Here is a 19488-nt window from a genome sequence, read left to right on the forward strand (position 1 = left end):
CTGTGCTATGGAATTGCTTCATGCCCTTGTAGAAATGCTAAGGCTCTTGGCAGGGACAGATGATTATCTCTCCACAAGATCTCTTCACTGGTGCTTGTGGCTACCACAATGATTTTTAAAATATATATTTTTTAATGTTTATTTTTGAGACAGAGCATGAGTAGGGGAGAGGCAGAGACACACAAAATCTGAAGCAGGCTCCAGGCCCTGAGCTGTCAGCACAGAGACTGACGCGTGGCTTGAACTCATCAAGTGCGAGATCATGGCCTGAGCTGAAGTCAGACGCTCAACCGACTGAGCCACCCAGGCGCCCCATTTTTTTTAATGTCGCTTTTATTCTGTGATTTGGAATGCTGCTCTGGATACTTGATTCCCAGATATCTGTCTCCTTGTGTGGGTGCTTGCTTCTTTATTATTATTGTTCATCTGTTTTAGCCCACAACATTACCGTAAATTAAGATGTGTCCCTAAATTCTGGGGTGGGTATTACATACTTTATTTTTCTCTCCACAAATAACTTATTTAGCTGTTAAGCACCTGGGTTATACTTTAACTAATAATTTCCAGGACTTATTCCACTTTGATATCTGTCCCATGCTCTAGGTTTACCGCAGTTGGTTCTCTGTTTCTTACCTTGTCTCTGAGATCTACTTGTCTCCCACTGTTTCAGAACAAATATTTACCAAAACCTACAGGAAGGTCCTCTGGATTCGTTAACAACACTGCTTCTCTCCTTCTTGAGAAGTCCTGAACAAATATTTCTTCACCATGTAGTTGGTCCGTGTACCCAACTGTCAATACGATGATATAGAACAACAACAACAACAACAACAACAACAAAAGGAATCCTGAAGGGTAAACGTTTGACTGATGCCAGAGTCTTCTATTCTCTCAGCTTATTAATACCACGTTGGTTTAGATATGGTGGGTATGAATTGCTCTGAGTCTGAGGAAAAGTTTATATATATCCCTGAAAAAAACAAACAAACCTGTTTTGTAACTGTGTATAGTAGTAATATTGCTGTGTAAAACCAGGTGCCAACCAAAAAGCCTAGCTTTGAAGGAAAGCCTCATAGTTGAGTTATGAGACAGCTGGAGAGCAGCAAAATAGATATAGATCCATAAGCCCTGCAGGAAAAACAACTTTAATCAGGGCCTGACACATTGGGTGATTGTAACGAAGTCCCTTGGTATGTGTAAGCCCTGGATCAAATGGGACCAATTGACTATTGACAAGCGTTACATTAGTGCAAAACTGGATGAAAAACGGGCTATGGCCCTGCACAGACTCCAATAATGAGAAATGAGTTTCTTGTAAAAGAAAAGGAGTTGGTTTGTTTTAGGAAAACATGTGTGCATTGGCCCAGGTGATACCTCTGGTGGACTGAAATTCCCTCGGTGCAGTCTTCAGACACGGTAGTGGCATTTAGGGCTGTCTTTCCAAGCCTCTGCATGCGACAGGCCTCTTTGACTCCTTAAGTTGATTCCATGGTTCTGAATACCAGTAGCTAATGCTGGCAGCCTGACCCAGGAACAGGAGCATTGTCCTGCCCTGAGAGCCCCTCAAATGGATTTTACAAGGGACTGGTGCATACCATGCATCTAGGTGCAGTGAGGCATGTTTCTAGCACTTTTCACAGATCATCATAAATTAATTTGAAATAAGCCTCTCTCCTCCCACAAAATATAATACCAGAGAAAAACTGTCATCATGGTTTTTCTGTAGCATAGTGCCTGAGGGGGTAAAAATCATTTTCTCTGGCATTTGTTGACTGGCCACGTGACAGGTACCAAATGCTATGCTGTCCATAAATGCGTGGCATGTGTGTCCAATTCAAAATAATTTGTAGTTTGGAGTAGATTCTTCACACCTTCAGCTCTGAACCTGAAAGAATGGAAAGAGCTGTGCCTACTCGGATTTGAAGCTGGGTGTCATGTAAAGTCCCAAACTGATGTGTCAGGAGCCCCAAATATCCTGTCTTCGCTGTTCTGTACTGCAAATGGAAGTGATGATTCTTGATAGTTATTCTGGAAAAGATAAGAAGGGGCAAGTAGGACATGCAGTCTTATTTTACTACTATGTGTGGGTATCTGGTAAACAATACAATAATGCAATATCCTCTTTAGTAATGCTGCAAGATGGGAAGCATGACAGCAGTTTTTCAGACCTTAACATTCATAGTGTTTCTTTAACTTGTAGGGAGCACCTGCTCTTTTCTACTTAGCAAAAATTTACTAAATTGATTATCTTAATCTAGGTTGATATCATTAGTTTTGTTTTCTTGTTTTCTTTTGCCTTACTGTATGGGGGGGCAAAGAAAGCCTTATTTGATTAATTGTGTTATGGTTGAAAGTGATCGTGGGTCAGAGAGAATAGGAAGCATTGCACTTAGGGAGAAAGAAAAGCAGAAGAAAGATGTTCTATCAGTAGCAGGTATCCAGGAAACTCAATATAAACTATCTTGTCAATGGTCTTCTCTCTCCTGCCTAGATCCTCTCCTGATTTCTAGAACTACCTATCTAACTTTCTAGGGACTACTCTTCTATATTCTGAGGGTACCTCAAACATCAGCATCCAAACTTAACTGCTCTTTTTTCCCTCTGTGTTCATAGTCTCTGTCTTAGGGAATGATAACTACCATTCTAGCAAAGACAGAAACCCGGAAGTCATCTCAGGGTATTTTGTCCACCTTCACTTTTACCTAATAGCTATAAATGGCTCATTGAGTTTTATCTCCAAAATTCCCTAACCTGTTATGGCCAAGTCTACTGCTTTAGCAGTTCTTGCTTGGATTACTAGGAAATGGCCTCCTTGACTCTATCCTCTACCCTGCTTTAATTCAGCCTTTGCCCTGCAGCTGTAGCCTTTTAAGTGCAAATGTGATTACATCACTTCCTTGATGACATTTCCTTGGGAGTCCTTTTTGCCTACAGACTATGTTCAACACCCCAAATTCTTAATGATCTTTCTGTGCTTGATTCTCTAATCTTATTTCCTACCACTATACTCTGGGGTCCTTTCACCGTATGAAGAGAAGTTTTCAATCGGTACAATGCTGTTTCATAATGCCATGTCATTGTATAGGCTATTTCCATTGCTGGAAGCACCTTCTGAACTTTGGAACATGGTTGGAGATTGCAAATCCATTCATCATGAACACATGTTTCTTCATCTGGAAAGCCCTCCATGATGTCTTAGTTCAATTTATTCTCTCTCAAGTCTTTGTAATGTCGCTGATTTCTCTGTTTCCCTCATTTATTCTAAGCTCTTTAGGATCAAGAACAGTGGTGTTTGTATTTTTGTAGTGTAGTACAGTCCCTGATATATGATGGATATTCAGTGTATATTTGTTGAATCAACATATGGATGCAATGGTAAAAGCAGAACTTCTTTGGGATGATGGATGAGGAGGTATCAGTTTGGAAAGAAACTTGCTATCGTGTTGGGGGATTTGGGAATTGGTACATTTAGGAGCTAAGTGAAGACTTGATCTTAATTCAGATTGGATTTAAATCTCTGGGGCATTTTGATCTTGAGGAAGCCAACAGGAATTGGAAACCAGTATAAGGGTGTAGAAGTAGTAACAGACAAAAAACTGAAGAAAGCCTTTTTTTTTTTAAGTTTATTTATTTATTTTGAGAGAGACAGAGAGAGACTGTAAGTGGGGGAGGGGCAGAGACAGAGGGGGACAGAGGATCTGAAGTGGGCTCTGTGATGACAGCAGAGAGCCCAATGTGGGGGTTGAACTCATGAACTGTGAGATCATGACCTGACCTGAAGCCAGATGCTTAACTGACTGAATAGTGCCCTCCAAAACTGAATAAAGACTTAAATTCCTCTCTCCTTTCCTCTCTTTCTACCTTCCTCCTTCTCTCCTTCTCTCTCTCTGTACAACAAATATATTATAGCATATATTTTAATATTTTAAGGTGGCTATGTTAATATATATGTGTGTGTTCATATATAACTAAAAAAACCCACCCCTTAAATACAGTATAATCTTTTCTTGCTAACTAGTTCTATGTTGATGTTGGTAATGGTCTGAAAAAGAGTTTGGGCGTGGGGAGGGAAAAGGGAACTCAAGTAATGCTAAAAAGCCAGAATATATATTTTGAGAGCCAGCCCTAGAGGAGAGGAAGAAGCAGAGGCAGAGTACGTGGAGCTTTAGAACTTCATTCTCTGCCGGTCAAGGGAGTGGTGGATGCAAGGGCCAGAGGAGTCAGGGCGGAGTGGTGCGCCGGTGCTCCCACTTGCTCAGCTGTGCAGATACCATGGACAGAGCTAAGGCTGCATTCCTCTGAGTTAGGCAAGACACTGAAGAAGGTACTCCTGTGTACATGTGGGAACATCTTTTTGTTTTGTTCTTTCCTTTTGCAAGTCAACCTGAACTAATTATGAACATCAGAATTGCCAAAAGCTTTTTCTAGCTCAGTTACCCCCGTTCATACTCTGAAGTTTTAGCAATGCTGAGAATTGACAGTCAACAGGTTATATATCCAAACCCAGCCTCTTGGGCTCTCTTAAATCGGAGAGAAGCACCTAGGGAAGAAAATACATCCAGTGACTTCTGCAGTAGGGGGTTCATGAAAAGATAGCTGAGGCTGCGAGGGATTTAAAGGCATATAAAATGGCAAGTAGGTTATCATTTGTGGGATACTCTTACTTTAGTGTGTAAATGTAAGTGTTATATTAAGATGGCTTTCACCATGTGGCCAAAAAGCAATGTACGTGCTACCAAGAGGGAAACACCACCAGCTCCTATGTTCTAAGCACTAATCCAGGCACATTAACTTAGTCCTCCTCACAGCATTCAAATATGGGTTTATCGTCCTGATTTTACCACATAAGAAGGTGGGCTTCACATCTAGTGAGTGGCAGAGCTGGGTTCAATTCTGGGTATGGCTGACTGGGATCCCCGTTCACATTCTTTTCTCCATCCTGCCTTCTTTGCCATCACATCTTGGCTGGCAGCGGGAGAGGCAAATCTGACAGGGACTGTGAAAAGCCTGGAGTTTTCAGCCTGCTAGGCAAGCGGCAATGCCATAGAGGTAAGTCACTGTGAGCTCTGTCATTTATTTCTGTCTACTTTAAATCTCTTATCTGTAGGGCGAAAAGCATTTACAAAGCTTTCAGAAAAATGCTTTGTGATTACCAGCACTAGGCGAGCAATGGCTTGCCTGTTTTCCACAGATAGCTACAAAATATGTCTTTTAGGGAGAATTATCTGCTTCCTTCCACCTAGATTCATATACAAACACACTGACAAAAAATATGTTTTGGAAATCCCATAGTCCTAGGTGTTAGCAGATACTCTCTATTCTGGGCTGCATTGAATCAGATGGAAAAAAAAAACTTGAAAAATAAAAGTAAACATTCAGTTGTAAATAAACAAACAAGAATTGTTACCTCTTGGTAACAAATTCCTGTTCTATGGTAATTTCTGTTAAAGCTTGGAATTCCAAGGTGTAATTCTACTGGTAAGGAGGAATCAGGTGTTTCCCACCAATGTGCTAGGTATTTTGGGGAGTTGGGGTTGGAGAAAATAGTAAAGAAAGGGGTACTAGCTCTTTCCCACTTAAAAAACATACCTGGCCATCTTGATGGGGTCTCCTTGAGTGATACCTTTACCTAGAATTGGCAACTCTTTTGGCCTGATGACAGCTTAATCTTCATTGTTCTTTGCACTTTTTCCACGTAGACTTCAGCTATGGGAATAATTCTTAACAAATTGCACAGCTGACCTTCTCTAAGTAGGCCCCTTCTGCATGGTTAGAAGATTTAGAATTGCACAAAAATATGATGATTCATGAAGCCGTGAATACCTTGGCCTCCTTGCTCTGATACCCCTTGTTGAAAGCATGGGCCCTGAGGTCTGCACTGTTTTCCCAGGTGGACCTGTGGAGCCTTCAGTCCTGGAGCTCAGGTCTTGCTGCAGCCGCTCTGCTAATTCTCCTCTTGCTTGAGCTTCTGACTCAGGGAATTCCTGAGGGAGGAAAACCTGAGTCCTTGATAAAGAGCCAGTTTTTGCAATATTCCCACTGAAAAGAACGAACATAACCTTTAAAGAGTAGAGAATTTGTTATTCTAAGTCTGTTTTATAGTCCAAGCTTACCGATTCTATTTGAGATGTCTCTTCCTTGCAAGATACACTGTCCTGGCTGGAAAAGGCTTTAATACGCCAGGCATGGTAGGAAGGCTGCTTTGCTCAACTTTGCTTTGCTGTTAAAACATTAAGTGTAATCTGATGTGTCAATAGAGTCACCTCAGGTACTCAGAATCATTTTAATTCCTCTTACTGTCAAAACATACTGTCAATGCTGACACGAATTGGCATTAAAAATATATGCGAAATCACCTGGAGAACAGCACTTTTTACTGATAGGAGGTCTCTTTAAAAGCGGTCTCTGTCAAAGATTCAATTTGAACTCTTTTTTGGCTTTGAATTTTATAGAGCAGCTCTTTTTTTTTTTTTTTTTAAACCTGACCTGCTTTGCATCATTCAAACCTATCAGTGGAGGAAAGAAGCTTTTCTTTTTATCTGACCCTATGGGAGATGTTGTACATTCCCAGTGTGTGCCCTGAAACAGATGTGCAAGATGACACATAAGTGGATGACATCACTCATGGCTAGTGATTAAATACTTCCCTGGGACTCACAAAAGGCACTCAAAAGAAAATGGAAAGGAGGAGTGATTATCAGGACTTATATACTCCTCCTGGGTGCATGATTTTGCCACTCTAGATAGATTTTAATATGGAGGAAATACGAATGACCAAAATGGAAGAATATAAATATGAAAACCTCAGATTTTGGTGTTGGAGAAGTATAAACCTAGAAATATACATATACATATACATGATTTTATTTGTAACATTATATTTTATGTGCTTTATATTTTATAACATGGGATACAAAATATATAAATGTATGTATGTATAATATATGTAATATATATGTCTTTGCAATATATAAGTATATTCAGTGTATATTATATACATGTAGTGTACCAGATCCCCAAGCAAATAGAAAAACCAAGAAGGAAATATTTTATTTTTTGAGAAGTGTCATATTCTTTTCTAACTTGCATGTATCTAAGTGTTATCTAAGTGTTATCTAAGTGTTTTTTTTTAATAAATATGTTATAACATTATATTTGAAGAGCTGAAGCATTATTTATCAAATAATTCATGTATTAGCATTTGATGTATACATGTAAGTGTGTGTGTGTATGTATATATATATATATATATATATATATATATATATATAAATTTGGTGCATACACAACTGTTTGTTTTGTTTTATTGTTTTGCTTTGCAGAGTCTTGGGTGGATAAATGACCTATTGAACTGAAAAGTGAACACCCTTGCATTTTAAGTTTTGAAAGCAATAGATTCCATTGACAGGATGACTAGATTTTCTTTGCTGTTTGAAATCTAAGAGCTGGTCATTCTTTTTCTATTTTGCTAATGTTAGCAGATTGTGTGTGTGTGTGTGTGTGTGTGTGTGTGTGTGTGTGTGTGTGTGTGTGATAGAGAGAGAGAGAGAGAGAGAGAGGAGAGAGTCTGGCAGCAAATCACTCAGCTGACCTTTTTCGTAATCAACTACAATGAGCAGAGTGTGTGTATATGTGTGTGTCCCTGCACTTTTGGTGTGATAGACAGTTTGCTTAAATATGTGGGAAAAGTTAATCCCACTGCCCCTGACCTTTGGCACAGGAACCTTGTGCTTCCAGTAGAAAGTGTGGTAAATGCCAAGTCCTTTGGGCAGAAGATGTTTGCATTAATGTTTTCTGTGCTGGAGCCTGAGCCATAGATTTTCTGTCAGCCGTCCTTTGCACTGCTGATATGGAGTAGGTTGAGTTGTATATAGAATATAGTGCCTGATGCCATCTGTTTTGACACCTTGAATATTTTAACCCCAGCCATTGTATTAAAGGAGAATGTCTTCCACTCCCTATCATGCATGTGATTACCATGTAGTATGGGAGGTGGAAAAAATCATGCAGTTTAATATGATTGCCAAAGGGTGGGTGAACCCTAAAAGGAAGATGAATCCCAGAAGAATAGGAGCAATACTCTCTTATGGTCCCTAAAAAGAGTTGTAATTCTTGCCCAAGTTACTATATCGGCACATGTCTGCAATAAAAATTTGGAAAGAAGAGTTCAGTTATTCATATGGACAATTAGAAAGCTGTTAGAAACTGTATGACTTTATGTTCTTTACAGTCACCAATTTATTGTATTGTTGTGACATTTATCTGTTCATACATTTGACATTTATGCGGTTAGCACCTCTGGTGATGACTGAAATTAAACACAGACTAAAAGGACTCAGGCAGAACAAGGATGTTCTCTCATTTTCCTAGAGATTAATCTCTCCCTCTCAAATTTATAAAAGTAAACTTTTTCTTGGTTTGATTTTGCCCCCCAAACTCTTTTCTAAGTTATAATTAGAGATGGAAATTAAGATATCAATGAAAAAATACACTCTGATTTATCACTTCTGACAGAGGAAGTCTTTCCCCAGGCTGCGTCTGAGTTCCTTTCTTTAGAGGAAACAGCAGGTGAGGGTGACTATTTCTCAGCTGGTGGCAGCTTCCAAGAGAAGAGTTATGTTCAGGACAATATTTGAGATTAAAGCACATCAGAAAAGAAGCATCATATCAAATTAAGATTTTATTCAAATCAACTTACTGACCTATATTTGAATGTTAAATCCTGATATTTCAAGGTTGGAGTTTTGAAAACCCATGCTCCTTGTAGACTGATGATATAGACCTCCCAAGCAAGGATTTCACTTAAAGATGGCATCCTTTTGGGAAAACATAGGGACTGTTATTTCATGAGCGTTTATAAGCCAAGTGCCTAATATGTATTTTGTGTTCCCCTTTTGGTCCTTACAAATCTTTGATGCAGGTATTATTATATAGTTGGCCCTTGAACAATGTGGAGGTTAGGGGTCTGACCCCTGTAAAGTTAAAAATCCATGTATAACTTTTGACTGCCCCCAAACTTAATTAGTAATAACCTACTGGTGACTGGAGGCCTCAACAATAACATAGTCAATTAACACATATTTTCTATGTTTTATGTATTATGCACCTTATTCTTAAAGTAAGCTAGAGAAGAGAAAATGTTAAGGAAAATATAAGGAAGAGAACATACATTTGTAGTACTTTACTGAATTTATTGAAAAATATCCACATATAAGTGGCCCAACACAGTTCAGGCTCGTATTGTTCAACAGTATCTATTTTGTAGAGGAGGATGGGGGCTGAGGAAAATTCAGTGACTTGCCCGGGGGACCTGTAAAATATAAATAGAAGGGCCACAAATGGGATGCAGTTTATTCTAAAGCAATGCTTCTCAATCCTTTTCTCTCCCCCCACTTTTTTTTTATAAACCCAAAAGACTCCATTTCCCACATACCCACTTCTCTTTCCCTTCTTACTTATAAGATGCTGCTCTTTATTTCTCCCAGCCTAGACTATTGTTCCTGGCTGGCTTCCTTCCTTCCTTCCTTCCTTCCTTCCTTCCTTCCTTCCTTCCTTCCTATCAGGAAGTCTGTAGGTTTTATTTTTAGTTTTTAATATTGAAAAATATATATTTTCCCTATTTCATTTAATCTATGATGCCATTGATTGAAAGACACACTATTGGACTAGGTTCTACTAAGAAAAAAAAAAAACACTTTCAACTAAACTATGATAGAATGTCTTAAAGACAGTCCTGCAATGATGCATGAATCACTCACATCAGCCACTCATTGTCTTTCATTAATGACAAGGGATTTAGCAATTTCTTTTATTTTCAGTTCCTCTGCTTCGCATGTGATAGCTAATCCCTTTTGTATGCGTCTTAATAACAAAACCCAATACAGCTTCATTTGCTTCTGGTATTTTCTTAGGTTCTGTAAAACACATGGTTCTTATTTTGTAGGAAAATATGGGGCTCTAGTCATTCCTGATGTGATGAATATTTGCTTCACTAAATCAAATTTTTCCCCACTGCTTTATTTCTGCATATGTAATGATTTCTCCTTCAATGCAAATCATAGTGTAATCCTATAGAAGATATTGTAAATGGCAATTAATCTCAACACCAAAAATACTCAACACCCAGGGGAAATGATAGCAATGTGAATATTTATAATCCAAGGCAATGACAACCACATCAAAACTATCACGTGGCTGGTAGTGACCACAACAGGTCACTGAATCTGAGACTCGTCCTACTTTTAGAGATATTGAAATGTGGAAAACTTTACTTCTTAGAATTAATGAGAAAAGAAGTACCGACTATGCTTTTGGATAGCCTCTGTTTTCTGCCTCTCAGATTCTGATCGGATCGTAGCTCTTTTATTCTTGAGGCATCCTCTCCCCCCGTACCTCTCATCCTGCAGAGAGATACTGCTGTGCGCTGTGCCTCTATCCACGATGATATGTTCTTTCCTCTACTCTAGGCTGGATTTTAGAATTTACCCCAAGGCCTGTTATAAATGTTCAGAAAATTAAATTTTTCTTTTTCCTCTTAGGGAGAGAAAACCTGACTACATTTCCAACTTTGGGCAGTACACATTCTACATTCCCATTTCCGTTCTACCATGGTGCTATGTAGCCCTTTGCTGATAGTTGTAGTGAGCATTAAGGAATTTAACTCAGTACTAAACTCTGTAAAGAACTTTGTAATTTGTATAGAAGAATTACTTTCCATTATTAAACATATTTTCATATGTAACTCATGAACAGTTTTTGTGTGTGCCCTGAGAAAAGTATCTATGCAGTTGCTGATTTTTGACTTTCATTGCTAGTTCATTTTTCTCTTTTTTTTCCATTCTTTATAATCTTTTCAGTTGCCTGAAATATAATCATATCTACTTCCTATACAAATCCAAACAATATATACTTAAAAGTGAAGTTGATAGTCTCTCACTTTCTCTTTCTAATCTCATTCTCTAATGTAACCACTATCAGCTACTGTGTCTCTTGTTAATACAAACAAAAATATATACATTGAAGATATGTATCGAAAAAGATACATGTGGCCCTGACAGGAATCTGCTATTCTCGCCTAATAGTATGTTGTAAGCCTATTTCTAAGTTAATGTGTAATGATCTATATTGTTTTAATAGCTGATTAGTGTTTCACAGTATTAGTATATCATGATTTGGGCAACCATTTTCGTAAATATGGGCATTCTAGTTGTTTATGGAGGTTGTTTCCAACATTTTAGATGTAAATTTGGGTAAGACTTTGAAAATATTAAACATTGCCGATGTTTCTTTTTCTTTTTTTCCTCTGTTGGTTAGAATCCCAGAAATGAAAATACTCAGTAAGGGAGTATGCATATTGGAAAAAAGTATTCTTACTATTTTAATTTTCAAAATATTATCAAAATGCATGCTTTCACCAATAGTAAATGAGAGCGCCAGTTTCTCTAGGTTTTCTTTAGCACTGACTGTTATCAAACTTTTACATTGTCATCCAATAGGCAAAAAAGTTAGTATCTTCTTTTAATTAGCATTTCCCTCTTACGATTGAGGTGGTATATTTTCATTGTTTACTGATCATTTGCATTTCCTCTTTTGTGATTTGCCTACTCCTATCTAGGACCTATTTTATTTTATTTTATTTTATTTTATTTTATTTTATTTTATTTTATTTTATTTTTTGGTGTCTATTTATTTTTGAGAGAGAGATAGAGCACAAGCAGGGGAGGGGCAGGGAGAGAGGGAGACACGGAATCTGAAACAGGCTCGAGGCTCCGAGCTGTCAGCACAGAGCCCAACTCAGAGCTCAAACCCATGAACTGTGAGATCATGATCTGAGTCAAAGTCAGATGCTTAACTGACTGAGCCACCCGGGTGCCCCTTTAGGACCTATTTTAGATTGTCTTTTTCTTATTGACTTAAAAGAACTCTTTATATATTTAATAATAATAAACACTGAGTGCTTACTATTTAAATGGACTCTAAGTTAAAGTACTTTATACATATTAACACATCTAATTAATTCACACAGCAACCTTATAAGGTAGGCATAATTTTATAGGTGAGGAAATGGAGGCAGAGAAAGGTTAAAAAAATGTGTTCAAGGTCACACAGCTAGTAAGTGGCAGAGCTGACATTCAAATGAAGTCATGTCCTGACTCCTATGCTATGGGCTGCTTAGTTGGAAGGATAGAGGAGTGTGTGCTGAGCACAGAGATATGTCACTGGTGGATCCACAGGTGCTTCTGGCAAGTGCTTTCCAGAGCACATTGGAAGACAAATGTTTGTGTCTAAAGTTTGATGAAAACACTTCTCTTTAATAAAAAATAAAACTACACCATTTCAAAGTAGATTCTTGATGGTGTGTATTGTTGAAAGTGAACTTTCGGAGATCGTAAGAAAACTGGTGGGACAGAAACTGAACAAGGAAAGCAAAGGAGTGGAGGAGAAGTTTTCTTGGTCACACTAGACATTGAAGGCCGTAAATTCCTTAATGAAGTGAGATTAAAAAATAATATAAGAACTACCTTGTTATTTGTAGTTTGTTTAAGTAAATTGTTTGTATGTGGTGTTCATTACATTAGCTACTCTTAATTAATCCCTTTGTGGTCTTTATAAAGTTCAGTGAAAGAAGGCTAACATCTCTCCCCCTATTCTATTATTACAGAATAGATTTATAATTGTTATGATGTTTATTTTCAGGTGTTCCAGAAATAATACACACACACACACACACACACACACACACACACACACACACACACACTTTTATTACTTCCATTTAATGTCATCTTTGGAATCCTCGTATTGCCTGATTGCAACAATAAAAGTCTTCCTAATCGATTTACGACAAACCTGGGCATCTCAGTTTTAAACTCGTTTAATTTAGGATTTTTCTCTCTAACTTCTCTTCTTTTCCAAGAGTTGATCTAAGTTCTAGGGGCTTTGGAACATGGGAGTTGGGAAAGAGATCTGGTTCAAGGTCATTTTTCTTCTAAGTGGGCAAATGAAAGACACTGCAATCCTGTCTGGTCCTCGGATTTGACCAGATCTTTTCACTCTCCAGAATCTTCTGGAGCATCTGTTATGAGTTAAAGTATGTTTTTCAAAAAGATATAATGAAGTTCTAACCCCCAGTACCTCAGAATGTGACCTTATTTAGAAATAGGGTCATTGCAGATGTAGTTACTAAAGGTGGGTCATATGGAAGTAGAGTAGACCCCTAACTCAATATGACTGGTGTCTTTTTCTAGGCAGACAATGTGAAGATAGTAGAGGAGAAGGCTCTGTGTGGATGCAGGCAAAGATCGGAGTTACGCAGCTGTAAACCAAGGGATGCCAAGGACTGCTGATGACACCAGAAGCTGAAAGAAAGCCATGGGACAGATTGTCCCTAGAGCCTTCGAGAGAGGATAGCCCTGTGACACTCTGATTTTGGATTTCAAGTCTCCAGAAATTTGAGAGAATAAGTTTCTGTTGTTTTAAGCCCCTAGCGTTGGAAAACTTTGTTATGTCAGCTTTAGGGAATTACTGTAGCATCCAAACTCTTGCTACTTCTGTGGTGTCTTCTTAGCCTGTTGGTCCACTTTCATTGAGAGTTATATACACTTGACTCTGGGTCAGTTGGGAAAATATCTGGCCGCTTCTAGTGTCCTGTCAAACTGCTGTGCTGTCAGAGTGCTTCCTACAGCTTCTCTGCACTACTTCAAGACCAGAATGTCACGGACACTCTCTGCAGTTCTTGTTAACTTCCAGGGCAACCAAGTAGAAAACCAGGCATAAGTACCCTCTCTTCATGAATCTCAAAACCCTTCTCTTATGCCTTGGACTCACCTAGAGGTGGAGAGCTTACATCCCTGTCCTCTCAAACTCCTGGGATGTTTCTGTGATTTTTATTTAATATGGGTAAACAGAAAAGCATTTCCTCCACAATCTGGATCTATATGAGTTCATCCTTGAATTTTCTGTCTGACATCTGGCAGGTGTAAAAGTCTAGAATTTGCCATCCTTGTTCTTTGTTCTTTTACGTTCCTTTATGACATATCCTCCTTGGGCAGTGGGGACTCCAGTCTTGTGGTTTAAGTGAGAGAGTCATCCTTTTACAAAAAGTGCAGATATGTAAAGCCTGAAACTGTAAAACTCCTAGATGGAAACATATGGGAAAAGCTTCTTGACAATGATTTCTTGGAAATGACACCAAAAGACACAGGCAACAAAACCAAAAATTAGCAAGTGGACTACATCAAAATGAAAATCTTCTGTACAACAAAAGAAACAATTAACAGAGAGAAGAGCCAACCTCTGCAGTGGGCAAAAATGTTTGCAAACCATGTATCTGTTAAGGGGTTAATGTTCAAAATGTATAAGGAACTTCTATAATACAGTAGCAAACAAAACCAAAACCAAAACTGAACTCGACTTCAGAAAATGGGCTAAGGATGGGCACCTGCATGGCTCAGTCAATTAAGCATCTGACTCTCCTTTTCAGCTCAGGTCATGATCTCAGGGTTTACGGGATCATGCTCTGCTGACAGCACAGAGCCTGCTTGGGATTCTCTCTCTCCCTCTTTCTCTCTGCCCCTCCTCCGCTCACACTCCTGTGTTCTCTCTCTCCCTCTCTCTCCAAACAAATAAACTTAAAAAATGGGCTAAGGATTTCAATAGACATTTCCCCCAAAGAATATATACAAATGATCAACAGTATGTGAAAAATTCTCAACATCATTAACCATCAGGGAAATGCAAATCAAAGCTACAATGAGATATCACCTCAGACCTGTAAGGAGGTTATTATAAAAACAAACAAACAAAACAACAACAGATATTGACAAGCATGCAAAGAAGTTGGAATTCTTGTGCACTGTTGGGAATGTAAATTGGTGCAGCCACTATGAAAAACAGTATGGAGTTTCCTCAAAAATTAAATAAAAATAGAACTACGTATGATCCAGCAATCCCACTTCTGAGTATTTATTCCAAAGACCTGAAATCAGGAACTTAAAGCTGTATTAGCACTCCCATGTTCATTGCAGCACTATTCACAAGAGCCAAGATACCAAAACAGCTTAAATGTCCTTCAGCAAATGAATAGATAAAGGGAATGTAGTATATACACACAATGGGGTATTATTCACCCTTAAAAAAGAAGAAAAATCTGCAATATGTGACAGTATGGATGAACTTTGAAGACATAACGCTAAGTGGAATAAGCCAGCCACAGAAAGACAAACGCTATGTGATTTCGCATATATGAGGCATCTAAATTAGTATAATTCATAGAAGCAAAGAATGGAATGTTGCTGTCAGGAGATGGGGGAAGGAAGAAATGGGGAATTATTAATCCACAGGCATAAAGCTTCAGTTAAGCGAGATGCATAAACTCTAGAGATCTGCTATACAACGTTGCACTAATAGTCAAGGGGATTGTTAAGGCAGTAGATCTCACATAGAGAGTTTTTACCATAATGAAATAAATAAAACATTTAAAATGCAGAAGAAACTCATCTGCTAACATTTCACAGTATAATTTTGATTCACATAGTTAGCCTAGGTTGATAAGGCTTAGCTGAAAATTGGAGTCACATTCTCAAGCTGAGCATGGGCAGAGACTATCTGCATCCTTTCTGGAACGCTGTCTTTTAAGGACTATACCTATCTATGTGGGATCATATTTAATGAAATTAAGAGATGGGAGTTTATGGCAGACACTGACTACAACTTAATGCTTAAATGTCAATATACACACTGTCTAGTGAAACCTTGGATTGCAAGTAACGTGTCCTGTGAGTGTTCTGCAAGATGAGCAAACATTGCTAATAAATTTTAGCTTGATAAACAAGTGATGTCTTGCAATACGAGTAGTACCTGATGCCGAACATCACATGATCACAACTGAGCCAATGATTCTTGAAATTCACTTTGCTATATGAGACTTTAGATTACAAGCATGTTTCTGGAAGAATTATGCTTGCAAATCAAGGTTTTGCTGTATTGGCTAATGTTCTTCATGGATCTTATTTCCTTGTCATCAAATATATATGTTTCTTCCTAGCATTGCTGAGGGGTTTTGCACAGTTGATGTATCATTTGGACTTTTCTCTGGTCATTGCTGTAACATGCCTATTCTTTTAGTTTTTCCTTGATTTGCCTATACCCTTGTATTTTACCTTAGTATGACTGGGGAATCATTGGGACCTGGTATTAGTAAACGCAGTAACCTTAAGGCAGTGATATATGCTGAATATAGCTAAACTTGATGACATAAAACTAAATATGTTAGTGATAGATTGGTGATTACACACATGCTGTCCTCAGCACAGCAGTGTGTGGCACAGAGAAGGGATACAAAAGAAGTATAAGGCATCACGTGTGGCCACATGGAGCTTACCATCTGGGTGGAAGGGAATAGGACCAGAGAATAGAGCAGAATAAAATCACCAGGTACAAGCTTATGATGCAGATTATTATATAATAAAACAGAATCTAATATAGTTCCAATAAGGCAGCAATCAAAGGTGACATAACAGTTTAAGAAGGAGAGAATAAATCTGGCCTGAAGTTACCTCCAGCTCAAGGTGACTTGAGTTGATCTTGAATCTGGCCCAAACATGTCCAGAGAGAGGGTTTTTCCGTGAGCTGTTCCGCAAGCTTGAAGACATGGTAATAAGTAGAGAAAATCCCATTTTGGAGGCACGAGAACAGTATGAACCTTTCATACAGATAGACCCCTGGATGCAAATGTTGCAGTTTTATTTTCACTCGGGCCTCAGTCTCACTCATGTTAATGCGTTAATTCATGTCCTTGTTAAAGATAGGACTGTAGATCCTACTGAATGCAGACTAGGATGTCCCTTCATTTATTTTTTGCTACCCTAGTGGCGTCTCCTTGTGCAGTCTCATTATTCAAAAAAAGAAAGAATCTGTGCAGGATACTAGGAAGCTTTACCTGGAAGAGTAGAAACATGGACAGCCTAACCTAAGAGATCTGGAGATCCTAACCCATCAAAGTACAAAGTACTTTGCATAGTCAATTATATTTAACATTCTTTCAATTATATTTAAAAATTGTTCTGCTGATGGTTCTATTCTGTATTTCATTTTTTGCTTCATTTATTGTCACATCATATAATTTCCAAATTTTTGTATAGCCTTTGTGACTATTTTCCATTTTCCATCAGAATTGCCAAACCATTTGCCTGTTTTAGTCATCTGAATAGTTTCTGTAATTTTTTTCTAACACAGATTATTAGCATTTAATGATAACTTTTTGCTTTTCTCCAATTCTTTCCTTACTATGAAGCTCCTGGAGTCAGATTACTCAGTTAAAATGACAGAAGCTGTTGCTTTCCAGAATGACTATAAAAATTTACAAAGCTGCTAGCCATGTATGAATGTGTTCGTGGGGCCAACTGCATTTTATAAAGATGGCTATAAGTATGTCTCCATCCTACACCATCTTTTCCAATATGACCTTGACATGGTGCCTCTCCCCCAACTCCTTGAACTTAGGTGGGCTTGTGACTTGCTTGTAACCAATAGAATCCAGCAGAAATGATATTGCATGATTCCTGAGGTAGGGAAAGAAAGGCAAAGCAGCTTTCACTTTGTGTTCTGGAGTGCTCATGCTTGGCACCTCTTGAGCTGTCGTGGAAGGAATCTGTGTATCTTTTTTTTTTTTTTAACATTTTTTTTTTTTATTTATTTTTGAGACAGAGAGAGACAGAGCATGAACGGGGGAGGGGCAGAGAGAGAGGGAGACACAGAATCGGAAGCAGGCTCCAGGCTCTGAGCCATCAGCCCAGAGCCCGACGCGGGGCTCGAACTCACGAACCGCGAGATCATGACCTGAGCTGAAGTCGGACACTTAACCGACTGAGCCACCCAGGCGCCCCAGGAATCTGGGTATCTAAAGACCACCATGTCACAGCCCATATGCCAAGCTACCTGGAAAGGCCACGTTTAATAGATGCTCTGAAAGGTAGTCCTAGATTTCCAGTCTCCCAGACAGATGCCAGACATGTATGAAGAAAGAGTTCAGATGATTTTAGTCCCCAACTATGGAGTCATCTCTGGCCCTGTTCTTCTCTCTCAGACCCCAGTTACAGACCCGAGTTACAGTGGAGCAGTGGCAAGCTGTCCCTGTTGAGCCCTTTCCAAATTCACAGACCCTAATCTGTGAGTAAAATACCTGGGTGGCTCAGTCAGTTAAGCATCTGACTTTGGCTCAGGTCATGATAACGCATTTTGTGAGTTCGAGCCCCGTGTTGGGCTCTGTGCTGACAGCTCAGAGCCTGGAAGGAGCCTGCTTCAGATTCTGTGTCTCCCCGTCTCTCTGCCCCTCCCATGCTTATGCTGTGTCTCTCTCTGTCTCTCAATAATAAATAAACATTATAAAAATTTTTTAAAAATGCAATGATTTATGTTGCTAAATTTGGGGATAATTTTTTTTTTACACAGATATATCATTTGGAAAATAATCTCAGTAACAATCCAGCCAGCTTTATGTGTTCTAACATCTTTAGCCAAAAGTTTTGTTTTTCATTGTTTCTTAAATTTAGTGTTGTCTTTCTTTTTAAAAATTTTTTAAAAAGTTTTTTTTTTGAGAGAGAGCATGCACGCTCATGAGTGGGGTGGGGGGGTGGAGAGATCGAGAGAGAGAGAGAGAGAGAGAGAGAGAGAGAGAGAGCGCGCGCTCCACATGCTGTCACTGTGGAGTCCGATGCAGGCCTTCAACTCAAGAACCTTGACATCATAACCTGAGCTGAAATCGAGTCATACACTTAACTGACTGAACCACCCAGGCACCCCAGTATTTTCTTGAAGTCTTAATGCTTTATATTTCAAATATATTTGAATACACTCGCTATAAAGTATTGATAACTATATTCAATGTAAATATATTTTCTTAATCAAATGTTATTCCCTTAATTTTAGTTTGTTATGTTACCCGTGTTTCCTTTGTGATGGCTTTTATAGCCTGAAAACCAAAAATTATTTCTCTGAAGATTTGATAAACATTAAATTTGATTCCTGATCATTTTGAATGTTCAGTTTTGATATTTCACTTATTAAACTCACCTCGAACTTGCTTCCATGTGTGGATACTTCACATTTATTCCCTCAGTATTTTCTAAGTAAATATTCTTTGTCACCTTACTTTTTGGAGATTTCTTTCTTTTTTTTTTTTTTAAATTTTTTTTTTCAGCGTTTTTATTTATTTTTGGGACAGAGAGAGACAGAGCATGAACGGGGGAGGGGCAGAGAGAGAGGGAGACACAGAATCGGAAACAGGCTCCAGGCTCCGAGCCATCAGCCCAGAGCCCGACGCGGGGCTCGAACTCACGGACCGCGAGATCGTGACCTGGCCGAAGTCGGACGCTCAACCGACTGCGCCACCCAGGCGCCCCATGGAGATTTCTTTATCACAGTTTGGTGTTATTTTGGGGGTGGATCCTTCTGAGCTACTCATTCTGTTTTACTAGCTGTATTTTTCTT

At 38.7% G+C, this 19488-nt stretch overlaps 2 long non-coding RNA genes across 4 annotated transcripts in view; one reads left to right on the plus strand and one right to left on the minus strand.

Annotated features, from left to right (window-relative positions):
- Window positions 1–19488, plus strand: part of LOC111557498 — an 88820-nt gene that overhangs the window by 32453 nt on the left and 36879 nt on the right. The window lies entirely within an intron of this gene.
- LOC111557497 overlaps window positions 9155–19488 on the minus strand; it is a 33135-nt gene continuing 22801 nt past the window's right edge. Inside the window, exons 4-5 of one of the 3 annotated variants that reach the window (XR_006589210.1) lie at window positions 16557–16721; window positions 9155–9310 (exon numbers count right to left, since the gene is read on the minus strand). This is a non-coding gene — a long non-coding RNA (uncharacterized LOC111557497). The remainder of the gene's footprint in view (window positions 9311–16556; window positions 16722–19488) is intronic. The other 2 variants (XR_006589211.1, XR_002737541.2) reach the window with 2 other exon arrangements.

This window comes from Felis catus, chromosome D4 (assembly GCF_018350175.1).
Source record: "Felis catus isolate Fca126 chromosome D4, F.catus_Fca126_mat1.0, whole genome shotgun sequence".
Classification (NCBI taxonomy): Eukaryota; Metazoa; Chordata; class Mammalia; order Carnivora; family Felidae; genus Felis; species Felis catus.